The 16,580-nt window shown below is 38.2% G+C and overlaps 1 long non-coding RNA gene across 1 annotated transcript in view; it reads right to left on the bottom strand.

The window, feature by feature from the left end:
- Positions 1 to 16,580, bottom strand: part of LOC137851267 (uncharacterized) — a 35,672-nt gene that overhangs the window by 6,988 nt on the left and 12,104 nt on the right. The window contains exons 2-4 of the long non-coding RNA XR_011093097.1: positions 10,787 to 10,892; positions 2,967 to 3,325; positions 84 to 224 (exon numbers count right to left, since the gene is read on the bottom strand). This is a non-coding gene — a long non-coding RNA (uncharacterized lncRNA). The remainder of the gene's footprint in view (positions 1 to 83; positions 225 to 2,966; positions 3,326 to 10,786; positions 10,893 to 16,580) is intronic.

Raw genomic sequence — 16,580 nt, 5'->3', positions numbered from 1 at the left:
AATACCTTATCTTTGAGTTTAAAATATAATATGTATAATATGTATTTACTCCATTTTTTTTTTTTCATATTTTCTTTTCTTACCTTGTTATTGAAATAGATAATCAGAGTTGCTATTCAGAAGGAAGTTCATACTATGCTGCAGCAACTTCTCAGATGTATATTTTCCAGCTCATTTTAAATATTCTTATTTTCTTTTTCTGCATATATTTTCAAAAGCCCGTGCTGCAGGGAAGTTGCAGAAAGTACACAGTCATGACTAAAGCCTTGTTTGTTTATGTTTTTATAAACAAATCATACAACTCCAAGTGTAAATAGGTAGTCCCATGTGCATCAATTTGGCTGTGAAAATTCTGCATATAACAAAAAGTTTGGCGTGTTCAAGAATCAAGCAGCCGAGTGTTAATATTCTATGACTCATCCCTATGCAAACTTTTAAATGCTCAACCTTGGAAATCATTCTGTTCAGTTAAGCCCATGTTTCATTATTATTTCTGGGGACAAAAACCCTTGTGATTTTAGTTTTTAAGTATTGACGAACTGTATCTCACAATACCTGGCTGCTTCAAACAGCTCAAATAGGGTTTAAACTGCTGCAATTGGGAGTCACATGCATCTCGTAAGTAATTTTAGATAATTATTTCCTATATAGCTGTATTTCAATACTGGTAAAAATAATGTCTCTGAATGCACTAGTTTCACAGAGACAAAATAAAAAAAATTCTTTTTTTTTGAGCTATTATATCTGATGAATCATGATTTTACAGTCCCCGATTGTGATGGTATGATATACAAGTAAATTTTTCTTGGTGTCTTATTCATCCAGGAAGCAATTATATAATTGAAATTCATTGTATTCCAAAAAACAAATAATAAATCTATAAATATTAGGAAAATCAGCTATCATTGCAAAATTCTCTGTAGTTGCCTTTCTTATTTAATTTTGATAATTTTCATGTTTCTCTTGAAAGTTGTGTCAAATAATACCTCAGTTAATCTCTACTCAGCAGAGATGCACGTGTCTAACTGTTGTTCCTTGTAGCCTATGGATAAAACGTAAACTGGTGCCAAGGACTGTGTTTGTCAAGTGTTTGGACCTGTAAGTGCTCTAAGTGGGTGCATAATAGTAATACCTGGTAATATAGGGAAGAGCAAATCTTTCAATTTATTTGTTACTTTGATGATGTTTGACTTAATGCCTTCTGTCCTCTCTAATGTATGGAGAAACACATTTTCAACCAATGTCAATTTTAAACAGGATCTATGTTTTATGTCAGAAATAGCCACTAATTTCTGTACTATTTTTGCCATTGTTTACGCTCTCCTTTTGTAATTCAATCTCCTCATTTCTTCCTGTCCTTACTCTTCAAGCTGTAGCATCTTGTTAAAAATATTAAAGTATAATTTGCATAAAGTATATTTAGTAAATATTATTCACTGTTCTGTTTTAAAAAGGCTCATAAATTTCATTGAACTCTTGGCCAGTAATACGGAATCAGTCGTGATGTTTCTCCATGGAAAGAGAGTGTTGACTCCATGTTTGAAAACCTTTTTTTTTTTTTAATTTAAAAGTTGTTAACTTGAAACATTTTATGTCTTATATTAATCTCTCTGCTCTCCAATCAGATATTTTTTTAAAAAAAGAAGTCCCAGAAAAGATGTCAAGGTAAATATCCTGAGATACCCTATTTCAACTGACAAATCATATCAACTAGGCACTAAAACTTGATATAAAACAAAGTAAAAAGAGGCAAAGAGGTATAGTTCTTGATAAGCTATGCTTATGGGATAATTCTTATCTATATCATTTTGGATGATTACTTCACTTGATGGTCCTCAAGTGAAGATCCCTTGCAAATATAAAACAACAATGTAAGAAGATCTTTAATACAATTGAGGAAAGGTCTGGATTTCCAGTCCCAGGTCTTGTTCCATCAGATGTATATATTTTATTTTTTTTATTTTTATACCTTTATAAAGCTACTCAGACGCATGTATGCAGCATTAAGATGGAAAGTCCCTGTTCTTAGAATGCTTCATTTATAACCTCTAAAATCAGCTGGGATCTACAATGCTGCCAACTTTTATCTAAGTATGGAAGTTTCATTTTAATCACATTATTACTTGTACTGAAATCGGTTATGACCATTAGAGTCAGGAAATTCATTTCTACCTTTTTCTGAAGATTTCCAGTATTGTTATGTTCATCTAATAGTTTCATTCTAGTGAACTTTTTCATAAAAGTGTTGGTGTAGCTACTTCTCTGCCTTTGAAGTATTGCTGTATCTTCCTTGGTTCCCTGTTAAATCAGTGCATGCAGAGTCTCCAGTCAAGTGTGACTCAGAGCAGATGCCTCATGAAGCTGCCTTAGGTTAGTTGAAAGAATAATTCTCTTAATTATAAATCTGTTTTCTCCCTAGACCTTGTTCTGTTAGGAGTTGTCATTCTCAGAAGTAGTATTGCAGTGACAGAACATCAAGTTTCCTAATTAATATAAATCAGAGGTCTATCTAACTACACTCATATATGTCAACTGAGACTGTGATCTCTCATCTTTACTTTCACGCTCTCTTCTTTCTTTTTACTTTAGAATCAATAAATGAACTTGGAAAAAATTCTTCCTCCCTTAGCAAGTGTAGTTTTTGCAAGTCACTGAGACTACTCAAGGTGTAAATCAAAGTCTGTATGACCACCTTTAAAATAATGGCCAAAGATCATAAAAAGCTTCCACAAACTCAAACTGGTATCCACATGTAGATATACATGCCAGGAAAGAAATAGATTAGAGTAGAAAAGAGTATACTGAAGTTACACAAAAAACAATGGACAGCATTGGAGAGCCCATCAATGACAATTCTGGTGCTTCTGATCAAGCTTCTAAATAAATCTTTTGGTCTCTTATTTTGTACTGTGCCTTAATTTAGCATCTTCCCCAGAGCACTGTTTGTTGCAGTATTTTTGTCTTACCTTTTCAAAATTCCTTAGGATCAATGATACCATTAGTTCTGTACATGTTTTCATTCTTTTATTTTACTGTGTTTTCTTCCCAGTACTTGTCTTCTTGTATTACTTGCCATTTCCAGCATTTGCCATGTTTTACTATCTGTCGCTTGTTAGGCAGCTCACATTTCCAGTATTTGTCATTTTCTTTTGCATTTAATTTCAATATTTGTGACATGTCTTTTCTTCTTCCCATGACTCATAATTCATTTGCTCCCAGTGCTTCTCCAAATGGCTGCAGGATAGATTCATGCATAATGTGGAAGGTTGCAAAGTCCAGAGAAATGGCCCACTGTTCTTATTAGAGTACATCTTCTTGATTTTAACTGAAAGGCGGAGAGGAACAGAATAATTTAATGCATTATACGATGCAGCTTTCTGGCTTAGACTAACGGTAAATTATTGTCACTGGACAGTATTTCTTGAAACACTTCTCATTTTTTTCTCAGAAAGACCTGGCAAGGATTTTGTATCTGAATATGTTCAGTAATGATTTTCAGAATACTCATATGTCATTATTCTGCATTGTTAATAAAAGGAAACATTTTAACATATTTTTTCCTTTGTGCACATTGGCAAATTGAGTGCATACAATCAAGTATACAAGATTTTCTGTTTTCTACAGAAAGAAAATGGGGGCTCCTAGTGTATAAATAACACATATTACTATACAGTACATTGCTCCAAAGCTATGTTTTGTGGTGTTTCATATGTGTGACACATCTTACATGCTTAGAATTTAGAGAGAAATCTAATTTGAATGGATCACAAATGGAGAGAATTTACAATGGAAAAGACTATCTGTGTATTTTATAAAAATCCTTAGCTCCTATATAGTGTTTTCTTATCTAAGTCTCTAAATGCTACACAGAAGATGCAAGTAGCACTATTAGCATCTTGTAGATGCAAATAGCACTATTACCATCTCGTAGCATTGACAAGTAATTGGCAAGTTCTTCCACTTGAAAATTACTTGTCAATTATTAGAACTTGTCAATCACTTCCAATCATCTGCTCACTGAATGGCTAAATTGTGCTGGTGATTTTTCATTTTTTTCATTGGTGTCTCTTGTTTAACTCTATTTTCTTGTGCTTCTGCTGCAAGCAGGCTGCTCTTACCATCCTCTTTTGTAGACTGATGAAGTACAGATACCAGGAAGGTCTTCCTAATGTCTGAACGTGTGCTTGTTGTGCTACCTCATTTTACAAGATAATCTGCTCCAATGTTCTGAACACAGCAGCATGGTACAAGGAAGCCTTTCATTCTTTGTCCAGGATCTGGATGGGCAGGGATGTCAGGGCAATTCATTTGTTCCTTTACAGACCTCAGAGTACAGAGGCAGTAAACCAACCAGCTGGAAAATATAAACAAATATTTACAGTCTCATTTTTTCAGCTGTTCCCTTCAACCATTTTTCATCTCCAGTGTTTATATCTTTCATCTAAAGCCATGTAGCAGCATTGGACTCTCTTTGCAACTTCTCAAGCACCCGCTCAGTACTCAAAAGGTAAAGGACAAGGACTTAGCAAAGAGCAGGAGGACATAAACATCCCCAGTGCTGTTGAGGACCCAGTTTTCTGGAAGAGGTCAATAGCTGACTGTGCACCATGCAAAGTGAACAGGATAAGGGGTTTCGGATGCTCCATGGTGATCCGTGCAGGGTTTCGGTTTCTTAGCTTACTGCCCTGTTAGCCTCACCATGTTTGTGTTTTGTCTCAAAGCTGCAGAGGGGGGAATGTCTGACAGCTCCAGGCATCAGCCTACTGCTCCCTCTGCCAGCACTGCTGCTTCCCTAACTCCAGAAGAACCCCCTGCATTCTTGAATACATCCCTCCAGTGTAGTCTTTTCCCTTCTTTATATTCACTCTGGAATAGAAAACAAGTAAGAATCCACTCTCTGTGTCTCAGGTGATTTGGTTTCTTCCTGTTTTACTCTCTTCTCTTGAAGTGTTTATTCTTACATCAAAAAAACATGAGCAAAGCTGCCATCTTTGGGATGATACATGCTTGAACTTTGGAATATCTGCTTTTTTTCTGCTCTCATACTTAAGAAAAACAAAAACAAAAACAAAAACCAAACCAACCAACCAACCACCAACAACAAAACAAACCCCAAAACTAAACCTTCAGGCTGCAAGGCCTCATATATAGCACAATGTTCATGTTAGCTTTTACTTGATTTTCAGAAAAATTTCTAAATACCAGTAGATGTCACTGCAGTCAAAACAAAGTTCCTAGGGGATTTTTCACTGTGAATAAAATTGCTTTCCTAAGATAAACCATGATAAACCATTGTTATTTCTAATACTACTTCCAATTTTTTAATTTGGCAGATTAAATCCCCGAGAGGACAAAATATGCCTCAGGAAGGAATTCAGGATTAAAGTGTAGGTTTTTAACTTATTCTGAAAGCCAAGTGGTTAGAAATTTCTCAGCAAAATGTGTTTTCACTGGAAAAAATAAACTGATTCACTGAAATAATTTTTTTGAAGCATGATGGCTCTAATGATTTTTTTTTCTTTTTCTGTATATAAAACCCTAATTCCTCCAGTATACTGTAGAGTTTATCTTCAACATTAGGAAAAGAGATCCAAGGCCAAAACAATTCAAACTCCTGTGATTAGAGGATGTGTTTGAAATACTGAGGACTGAGTGATCTGGATGATTCTTCCTTGTTTTATAAACAGTACTTGAACTGATCTCATGGAACAGGAGAAGCCTCAGCAGTACAGATGAGGTGAAAGAGTATCTTTCTCTTTCAATGCAGACTGTGATACTTTTAGGAAGAAGAACACTTTATGGAAAAGGGTAATATCATAGTTAAGACTGAAAGCTATATATTTAGGTTCTCTTTGCAGTGCTGCCAATGACTTTTTATTTGATATTGAGAACTTATTACCTCCATACTGCATTTTTCTCATCTTTAAAATGGGGATAATATTACCTCCCTACCTCAAAGGAATGTGACAAAGATGAATTTATTAGCTATTTTAAAGGAACATGAGATCTCAGAGGACCATATAAGTGCAAGACACTGCTGATTCTCCCACTCCCATGTTATAGAAAGACTTCAGTTAAGCAAAGTCTCAGGGAAAAAATATTTCCCATTTCCCACTGTGAATTTTTGTGCAGTTTTGAGTTTTTGATTCTTCATTTTTTTTTTTTTTTTTAGGGTGTGCATGCATAGTATACTTTGAAATTGCATTAGGACATTTCAAAGTTTTTAGTAAAACAAGACAGACCTATCTATCCCATAATAAGTAACATCTCAGGAACAGGCACACTCGAGATCAAAATCTCTTTTGAAGGCTCTGGTCTGTCTGAATATGCCAAAGGATTTGAGCTTCTCTCTTTTTTTTTTTTTTTTTTTTTTTTCTGTCTACATTTAGCTTTATGTGTTTACCTTTCTGAAACAGACATTTGACTGGACTTATCTATCATGATTTTAGGCAAATGCCTAAATCATGCTGTTGAGTAAATCTCTGTTTCTGTCAGTCATTCCTATCAGGAATATTCCACTTCACATAGATAACTACGTATCTACTTGGTAACAGTGTAAGGGAAGGTGACTTAATAGTCCAGAGAGCAGAAAACTTGCAGGGTATATGAGAGCATGAGGTTCAGATCCATGGGATGAACTAAGTAAAGCAAGAACATCATGGTTGGGTTCTTACTCCCATATGGCTGCCTGAAAATCTTTTAAGGCCAGTGAACATCTGTCTTCCATCTGAGTTTGACCAGAAAATCTTGTCCTTTAAAAGTAATGAGTGGTACTTTTCTACTTTGACACATCAACAGTTTCTGACAATTATTTCATCACAAAATTGTCTGCCAGTTTTTCTTAAACAAACTTAATCTGTAACAAAAAAAAAGGTCAGTGGTAGAACACATAGGGACTGCTTTGCTAAACAAAAATGAACGTTTGTTTAACTAATTCTCTCTGTTGCCCAGTATCATCTAGGTTAGAAGTCCCTGGTATGTGGTTGGGAGTCATCATGGAATTCTATTAAACATTAAAAACGATGAATGCATTATTTTTGTTTGACTGCATTTTTGTGATCTGCAGGCACTTTCCTCCAGGGACCTGTTTTTCAGTTAGAGGATATGAACCATACCCATTGCAGCAGAGAAAATGCTGAGTGAACAGGGATATATTCCATGGACAGCAATGTGGCTTTTGCTGGCAGTACTTTTTTGTGTTACGTGCCTCACGTCATAGTGGCGCAAAACTATGGACACAGAGGAAAGAAAAGCATTAGGCAGACCAACATGAAACATAGAGTAACTGTGGGATTCACACAAGTGAATATTTGATTCTTAAACTTAAGTCATGTTTATATTGGCTATGAAATTAGACTGTTGCTAGAATTAAGCTAGAGGAAAAAGTACAATACAGAACACACCTAGTCATGGGAAAAGTGAAAAAAGATGTTACTGCAGAAGGCAGTAGATGTAATAACAGATACTGTGCATAAGGTCAGATGCTGCAGCAGCAGCTGTCAAAGTGTTGGTGTTGGAAGGCGTTGGAAAAGCACTGGAACTACAGAAACCGTAGTTGGCTCTGCACCATCTCCTGTCTTCTCAGCAGAAGGAACGCCTGCTCCTGCCAATACAGAATAGGTCCTACAGTGGTTCTAAGACAAAACAGCATCATGAATTCACATCATGAATTCCAATGAAAGTCACTTAAAAATCCAACTCAAAGCAAACGAGTGAACAGTTTTCCTGGAGGCTATTCTACGATTGCTTGAAGTCACCAAAAAGATTTTCACAGAGTTTAGCAGTGCTGAATAAGGCCCTTAGCAGAAAGGAAGATATGATTCTGTTTTATGGGCTTCAATAAAATTGCAGCCAAAGAGATATAGTAGCTAGTGGGTTATAATAGCTTAATAATGGTGTCTTACTTCGCAGTTGGAGAAGGTTGTGAATGCAGTCTCTCAGATGTGATTGCCCTAAAGATACAGCTGGGTGGACACTATAAATGCACATATGTACCCTATTGTTTTAGTTTAGATCAGGTGCATGTTTGTGAATTTCCCTATTGTCCTCGGACTGTGGAATAGTCTTGGAACATGCAGGCTGGTTTTCTTTTTTGTGTAAATAAACTAGTAAAAATGCTGCAGGATGGTACCTAATACACTCTAAAAGCTAATGGGCAGTGAACAGGCAGGATCAGACTATATCTAGTTTTCATTAAAACCTTTAAACTGGATATGTACATCACATCCTTGTCACCAACTCTTCTAACTTACAAATTTTCTCTTTTTGAAACACATTGTTCTCTTAGGTAGATGTAGCTTAAATTACTTAAATTCAGTTATTTTTCTTAGCTCCTGAAGATACTTGCAAAAGAGATCTGAACATCTGTGCATGCATCAAGGCCTGTGAGAAGGCAGCTTTCATTACAACCTACCTTTCCCTTTGTATTTTGCATCTGTCTTTATTTGCGGCATGTGGAAGCAAACATTCCTTATCATCTCTTATTTTTCTCTGTACCTATTTGTATTGGAACAAATGTAAACCCTCTATAATTCTATTAGAATGAGCAGAGGCAGATGCTGCTGCAGCCTAGATGACGGTGTTTGCTGTCATGTCATTTCCATGCATTACACAAGTACATCCTACCACTTCCCTCATTGTCTGGTGAGTATTGCTTTTGCCATTGTGAGATTCATTCATTAAAAAACAATGCTAATGAGTAACACCTACTAACTTCAGTGATTCATCATCCATTGCCTTCTGTAAGTCTGCCTTCCAGAAACCAGCCATTCATTCCCTTGGGCTGATTCATGGAACCATCAACTGGCAAAGCAGTAAGGCTAGGGACATAAGTCTGAAGAAAGCGGTAACCTGAAGGGCAAAATGAAAGTAGGGGACCCCTGTGGCACTTGAGAAGACTTGTGAGTTGATATCTGTCTAAGCAGGCTTCTTGGTGCTCTGACAAATGGGATCAGAAATTTCCAATCTTTTTTTTTTTTTTTTTTTAAATAAATCTTTGGTTTTGATTTTTTTTTTTTTTTAATTAATAGACAAAAGAAATCGCTCATGTATGGTGGCTAATGTGGTTCTAAAGGAGACGATTAATTCAAACTGTTAACTTAAGGAAACAAATTTTATATGTTTCAAAGATTTTCTTCAGATTTACATTTGGTCCATCTTTTGTTTTAATACTGTGCTGTCTGATTATGAAACACAGATTTTTTTTCCTTGCCCTAACATCCAAATTCAAGCTATAAAACCATATCTTAACCAAAATATAGGGAAGTCAGATCTTTCTATTGACTTCTGTTGGTATAGGAAGAACAATATGAGCCATACCGTGGCCATTCTGTTAGCTATGTTGTTGGTAGTTATCCTTTTGAGTGGTCTATGGTGGTTTTACCCATCTGGGCAGCTGAGCTCCACCACAACCACTCTCTCACTCCTTCTCCTCAAAGGAAAAGGTGAAGAAAACACAATGGAAAAGGCTCAACAGTTGAGATAAGGACAGGGAGATCACTCATCAATTATAATCACAGGCAGCACAGACTCAGCATAGGGAGATTAATATAATTTATTGCCTGTCACTAGCAGACTAGAACAGTGAGAAATGAAAAGCAAACTAAAAACACCTTTCCCCCATCTACCCTTTTCCACCTCCTCCCCCCCAGTGGTGCAGGGGAACTGGGGAATGGGGGCTGTGGTCAGTCCATAAGGCTTCATCCCCATCACTCCTTCACGGTCCCTCTCTGCTCCTGCTCCACATGGGGTCCCTCCCACGGCATGCCATCCTGCCCGAATTGAACCTGCAGGGGTTTCCCACAGGCAGCAGCTCTTCAAGAACTGCTCCCACATGGCTCCATACCATGGGGTCCGTCCATCAGGAGCAAACTGCTCCAGCACGGGTCTCCCATGGGCAGCAGCTGCCCCCAGTCCCCCTGCTCCTGCGTGGGCTCCTTTCCACAGGCTGCAGCTCCAGCTGGGGGCCTGCTCCTGCGGGGGATCTCCATGGGCTGCAGCCTTCTCCAGGCCACATCCACCTGCTCCACTGGGGGTTCCTCCATGGGCTGCAGCGTGGAGATCTGCTCCATGTGGGACCCATGGGCTGCAGGGGGACAGCCTGCTCCACCAGGGGCCTCTCCACAGGCTGCAGGGGAACTGCTGCTGTGTGCCTGGAGCACCTCCTGCCCTCCTTCTGCACTGACCTGGGGGTCTGCAGGGCTGGTTCTAACTCCACTTCCCAGCTGCTGCTGCACAACAGTTTTTGTTGTTGTTGTTTGTTTGTTTTTCCCCTTCCTTAAATCTGCTCTCCAAGAGGCCCAACCAGCATCACTCACTGGCTTGGCTCTGGCAGGTCCCTTCTGGAGCTGTCTGGAGCTGACCTATCTGATCTGACATGGGGCAGCTGCTGGGCTCTGTTCACAGAGGCCACCCCTGCAGCCCCCCTGCCACCAAAACATTGCCGCGTAAACCCAATACATGGTCCCACTAGTAGGATAGTGATGATCAGGTAAGCACTACTTTGGGGTTCACTGTCTGAACTGCCTTGGGGAATGGAAAGGCAGAAAAAAAAATCAAGTTGTGAGAAAAACAGAATGAACAGAGAGAGCATGTCAGGGACAAAGATCCTACCTGTTTTCTGACTCCCACTTTCCCAGATATCAGAAAAGATTAATATCTCCAGAAATTCAAGTTTATTTCTACCTCTAACCTCTGTTGAATGAGATACTTTGTATTCCTGAAATTATAGGAAGGCTGCCATTGGACATTTTTTTTCACCAAAATTCAGCATAAAGCAGTATCTTACCTGCTCTGGTGGACTGAATGTACAAAAAGGACATTCACATTAATTCTGGAATTAGAATTAGTTTCTGGACCCCTCAAATTCTCAGGTAATATAAAGTTGTGTTTTTCTGCAGAGGATATACAACAGGGAAAGCTTAAGTTAGAGCTGGAAATAATGCTAAAGACAAGCTCTTTAATCAAGTCTTTTAAAACTGATGTAACTATGAAGAAAATAGCAGAAGGTGTCACCGGTTTCCTTGAAGAGGCACCAGAGCTTATAAATATGCAATAAATCTGTAAAAAATGAGATGTTAGCTTTCTTAACAGAAATGTTACCAGTAATTGTTCAAGACAAAGCTAAAAACACATCTGAAATAAAGGAAAGCGTATTTCCATTCCACCCCTACCACTGTCCAATTGGAATGGAACTTTAGAGGTCATTTACCTCAGATAGTATCAAGTGGCTCTTATACTTTAAAAAAGAGTGCTTGAATGTCAGATGCCTGTGTGCTAAACCGTGATTTCCTCAGCAAGCCTGAGTTATGTCCTGTACCTGCTGTTCTGCTCCTGGGAGCTGCGAGCAGGAACAGACGGTGACTCAACAGCCTTTTCAGGATACTGCTCACAGTAACACTCCATGACATAAGAAAACAGCAATAAAATAATCCATACTCTGCTGTAATCTGCCTACACACAGTTCAGCACTCCAGTTGTTAGCCAAACACAGCTGTCTTCTTCAGACTTCCTCTGCCCTCTTCTCTGGGAAAGTTGTGATAGTTTTATGACTGAACTTTAGTCCTGGGCTCAGTCATCAACATACCTGCTGACATGCTAAACTTGATTCCAGGTTTGGCACGTCAATGACCACAAAGCCCAGATATACGGATTCCATCAAGGTCTCCATTTCAGCTCAGTGATTGAAACTAAGCTGCTGAGGACTGTTGGACCTCAGTGAGCATTTCTAGCCCATTTCAGGGCAAGGTCAAAGAGAGCTTTCAACTAACCATGGAGAAGGATTAAAACAGCAGAGCAGAGAGAAACATTTGTCCCTGTGTAGACTTGTTTCAGCTCCAGCAGTTTCTATGTCCAGTGACGGGACAATAAAATAAAATATGAGAAATGATAGCTGGTGTAATTCTGCTTCCTTTAATATATTCCTACTGTTCTGTGGTTGCAGCCAGCCTGTTGATTTTGGCCTGGTTCATGTGGAGTCAGCTACCAGGTCTCAGGTGGGATCTGTGGTGGAGCTGAGACACAGGAAAGCACAGCTACAGCTTTCTGCACCAGGATCCTGAGCTGCTTCCTCACATCTGGGTGAGAGGGGTGGGTGGTGGGTCAGTGTCATGATTTACATGCTGGCTCACTTTCCCTGGTTTGAGCTATCTAAAACCGGACCATTTCCCGTAAGGATGCTCTGACTCAGCACCACAGTCCTGTGACAGCACAAATCCGTGTTCAGTCTTCTCCTGAAACAGCTGCCATCTCAGGAAGTAACTTAGCTTTCTTTCCTCAAAATCTCCTCTCCAGAGGGTACTTGAGCCTGAGCAATAAGATCTTAAGACCCCACTTTTAATTTCCTGGGAAAGGTAGCTAAGTATGCATTTTCCCACTAATCTCCCAGACACTAAGTAGGTTTTTATTTTTTCCCCAGAAATATCACACCTCTAAATGTTTTATTTCTTCCTTTTTATTTCTCCCTGGCCATTTATAGTTATCTCCTCATAATCATACAGGAGCCTCTGGTAAAACAATTGGCTACTTAGATGGCATGTAAAATGCTCATGACTTAGTGTTAGTATATGTTACATTCTCTGTACACAGTCATCTTATACTGAGAGCTGGCTGATACTTTCAAATATGCAGCTGTGGCAACACCTTCTTGAGAAATTTTCAAATCTTTCCAACATGTATTTGATTTAAAAATACTTCAAAATGAGACATAAATTACTTGAAAACAACCAGTCCACAGTAAAGGTTCAGAACATGTAAAATAAAATAACAATTACTTGTTCTGGCACACAGAAAAAAATGGCTAGGAGATAGGTAATCAGTGCAAAAATACATGTATGGTAGAATTCTCAGAAAATTCAGGGCAGTGTGATGCAAGCTCTCCCAACATTCAGTACTAAGCTATGTATGGATTATGATATTGATATGGACAGAAAAATAGGAGCATATGGCTGGAAGGGACAGTGCAGCTCATGATGTATAGGCAGTCTGGTTCATCTAGGTCAGAATCCCTGGAACTGTGGGCAGCCAAGGGCATCTCTAGTTCAAAAAGCTGCAGAAACTTCACATATACCATATTTCCTAGGCTGCAAACCACATCCAGCACCCTGTACTAAAATTATAGGCTGTCACAATTATGCCATGAAAATTGTGAAGGAGACACTGAGAACATCTCCATTCTGTGTACTAGCATAGAGTTTGTTAAATACCACTGCCTCAGAGACAGACTACTTTCTTCTTTATACAGAAAAGAAAGAAAAAGAGACAGAAAGAGAGAGAAAGAGAGAAGAAGAGAGAGGAAGAGAGGAACAAAGAAAAAAGAAAGAAGGAAAGAAGGAAAGAAAAGAAAAGAAAAGAAAAGAAAAGAAAAGAAAAGAAAAGAAAGAAAGAAAGAAAGAAAGAAAGAAAGAAAGAAAGAAAGAAAGAAAGAAAGAAAGAAAGAAAGAAAGAAAGAAAGAAAGAAAGAAGAGAGAGAAAGAGAAAGAGAAAAGAAAACATAAAAAGAAAATAACCAAATGATCTTTTACGTCAAACTTGGGAGAAAATTCCTCTCTTGACCAACATCTGCTTCAATCCTTAGCACCAGCCTAAAGCAATGTGATGCACTGTGACCTTCAAATGTATCTTGTAAACTTCCTCCCTGCAGCTGTGGAGAACATTTTCTGCTTCAAAGCTGAAAGCAAAGCCTGCCTCCCCTGGAAACTAGAGCATTCACCCGAGGGAAATCCTCTCTTGCCTCCAAATGTGACAAGTAGAAGTTGAGAAAACATTATAAATACAATAAAAGATTATAAAGATAGAGTTCCTAGGATATATCTCTGCCTATGCAACACATGACATACCTGAAAGCCTGTGCTCTTGGCCTGATTCAGGAGCTAACTATGGTTACTAACTATGGAACTAACTATTTAACTATGGTCACCTAATGCCTTTTGAGATGATGTAATTTATCTGGAACATCTGCACAGGTCTAACAAATGCTATTCAGATCTTGTAGGAGAAACTAAAAGACATTCATCAAACGGCAGCTAGAAACCAGGGGCAGTATTCAAGGACAACTCTAATGGCACTAATTACCCTTGTCTAGGGGACCAAGATTGAGCCATCAACTTTCAAGCCCCAAATATTTTCTTCCACATATGTACAGCTCCTTCCACATATACACTGAAGTTCATTTTAAAACAAATTTGGGCTCACTTTCTCCCAAAGTCTGTGTTGATACTCTCAGAATTTTGCTCAGTAATTTGACTGTATGTCAGTACTTGTTTTTAGCTTTAGGCATTCTTTCTTCCTTGATATTAATTCGAGGAGATATTTCTAGGGTCCTAAACCAATCTTCCGTCTTGTATCTTGCTTGGCTAAACAACTCAAGCTTTGCATTATAAGATTGTCTCTGCTCCTCTTCCAGTTCTATTTTATCTTTCTTAATTATAGATAACTTGTCTTGTACATGGTATTCCAAATGAGACTTTATCCAAGCCAAGTTGCAATGGCACTTCTGCAATTCCCATCTAACACTACTGTCACACCATGGATTAGCTAGTATAAATGACCACTAAATTCTGGAAATATCTTACAAATTTTAGACACTTAAAAATGATAAATCTTAGAGATAAAATGTTTAACTTGCAGTTTCCCTAAAGACAATAAGGTTGATGTGGGATTTTTATACAGGAAGTTTCACACGGACTGTTTCTTTTGTCTTTTGTTCACTTCCCCATTTCCTTACATGCTGCCAAAACAATTTTCCATCAGCACTTTGCCACTTCAGTGTAAACAGCCTTTTATTTCTTCAAGTTCTCTGTATATCAGTAATTGAGTACACTTTCACCACCTTCTTCTGTTAGTAACAAAGGAAGATTTATTTTCATTATGTATATTTTTTCCGTTATTTATAGTCAACATAATTTGCTGATACATGTCCCATGTAGGTCGATTGCCTAAAGGCACTAATGTCAAGGACTAAGACCATTATCAAACTATCAGCAGACTCTAGAGAGAAAGAGCTGTCACAGTATGCCATAAAACTATGTGAGTTTAAATGATGCATTCATACATGATATGTGATTTATATTACACTGTGACAGAGACAGAAATCCCTCTTTGCAAAATGTAATCGACCTACCTCACTTACAAAAACACAATCCTTCATCAGGGGGTTTGAAGAAATAAAGTTTATCTTTATAAAAAAGAGATTGCCATGCTAAGTTCAGTTAAAATAACTGGCTAGGACAGGAATATTTACAAACTCTTCCCTATCACTAAACAGTTTTGAAATCAAAGCCCATCCTCTGAACTGCAAATGCCTTACTTCTTACACTATATGGTCATTTAGGTTCTGGAACCTGAGATGGTTCTGCATTTTAAGTTAAATAAGTGACTTGTAGAGTGGAAATAGCAGGAATAATTTCAAGCTAATCTAAATTGGTGTCACCTATCTTTTGAGGAACAGACACATGAAGCAGGGGAAAATAGAGAGGAATACTAAGTGGAAAATGTAGGCAAACTCCTTATTATCGGCATCTCTGTGCTCCACCCTAGCACAACATTATCAATGTAATGTGCAGAATCTTGGTGAAAGCTTTTACTCTCTTCTCCTGCTTTGTTTGAGTAGATATCTGGATTGCCTATTTACCTATTCAGTTCATTCTAATTCTATTAATTTTACCTTTTCTGTTTTGTAAAAGCTCTTATTTCAGACTCTGTAATCTTCTTTTCTTGAGCAGCTCTGTGAGGTCTCCCATTATCTGTCCTGCACTAACGTGTGTGATTTTACTGGGGTAAGAGCAGATGAGGGGGCTTTGGCTTCTACCCCTGTTATCCTTCATGGCCACAACACAGGAATATGCATGAAGATCCATTTTCTCTGAACAGGTAAAGGTGAAATTCTGAAAGATTAAATTTTTACGCTGTTTGCGTAACAGAGATGAACCTCAGCTTCTTTTTTAAACAGAATTTGTTTCTGTGGGAATGAAGAACCTGTTATCCAGCCCAAGAAATGAAATAGTAAATCTGGTTCTAAAAACCCACTTGCTGATAGTGACAGAGTAAATGAGTAATTTTGTGGGCCTGGTAATTGAGATGTTGACAAAGTACCGTGAGTACTTCTGTCACTTAACAGTGTCCTTAGACCATTTTCAATTATAGACCTCATCATCTAAACCTAATGTGGAAGTAGAAGTACAAGTACCTCTTCCTCATCCTCTAATCTCTACTTCTGACATCCTCATGAAGGCTGCTTCTAGAAAGCCTTCTTTTTCACATTTACTCATTATAAGAGTCTGTGGATGCACAACATTTACTTCCAGCCCTGACCCCTCTGAATTTGGCTCCTGGCTGGAATCCTGGCAGCCAGCTACCTGTCAGCAATTTAATGGAAGGATCCTGCCATCATCCATTTCAAGCTCTCTGAGCAGGAAAACGAGATGGGGGTTTCATATTTCAAAGAACAATAGAGCTCAGGGATGTTTTTTTAAATTGAAATTCTGGCTGTGGGAGTCATTAAATATAGTTCTGCTTCTCTTCTAGACTGTGAGATGAAACAGCACAGGGAATTGGAATATTTGCTCACTTATGGTACATGTGCA

This window comes from Anas acuta, chromosome 2, assembly GCF_963932015.1.
Source record: "Anas acuta chromosome 2, bAnaAcu1.1, whole genome shotgun sequence".
Lineage (NCBI taxonomy): Eukaryota > Metazoa > Chordata > Aves > Anseriformes > Anatidae > Anas > Anas acuta.
Note: the sequence above shows the minus strand (reverse complement) of the source record. Positions and strands in the feature narration are given on the sequence as shown.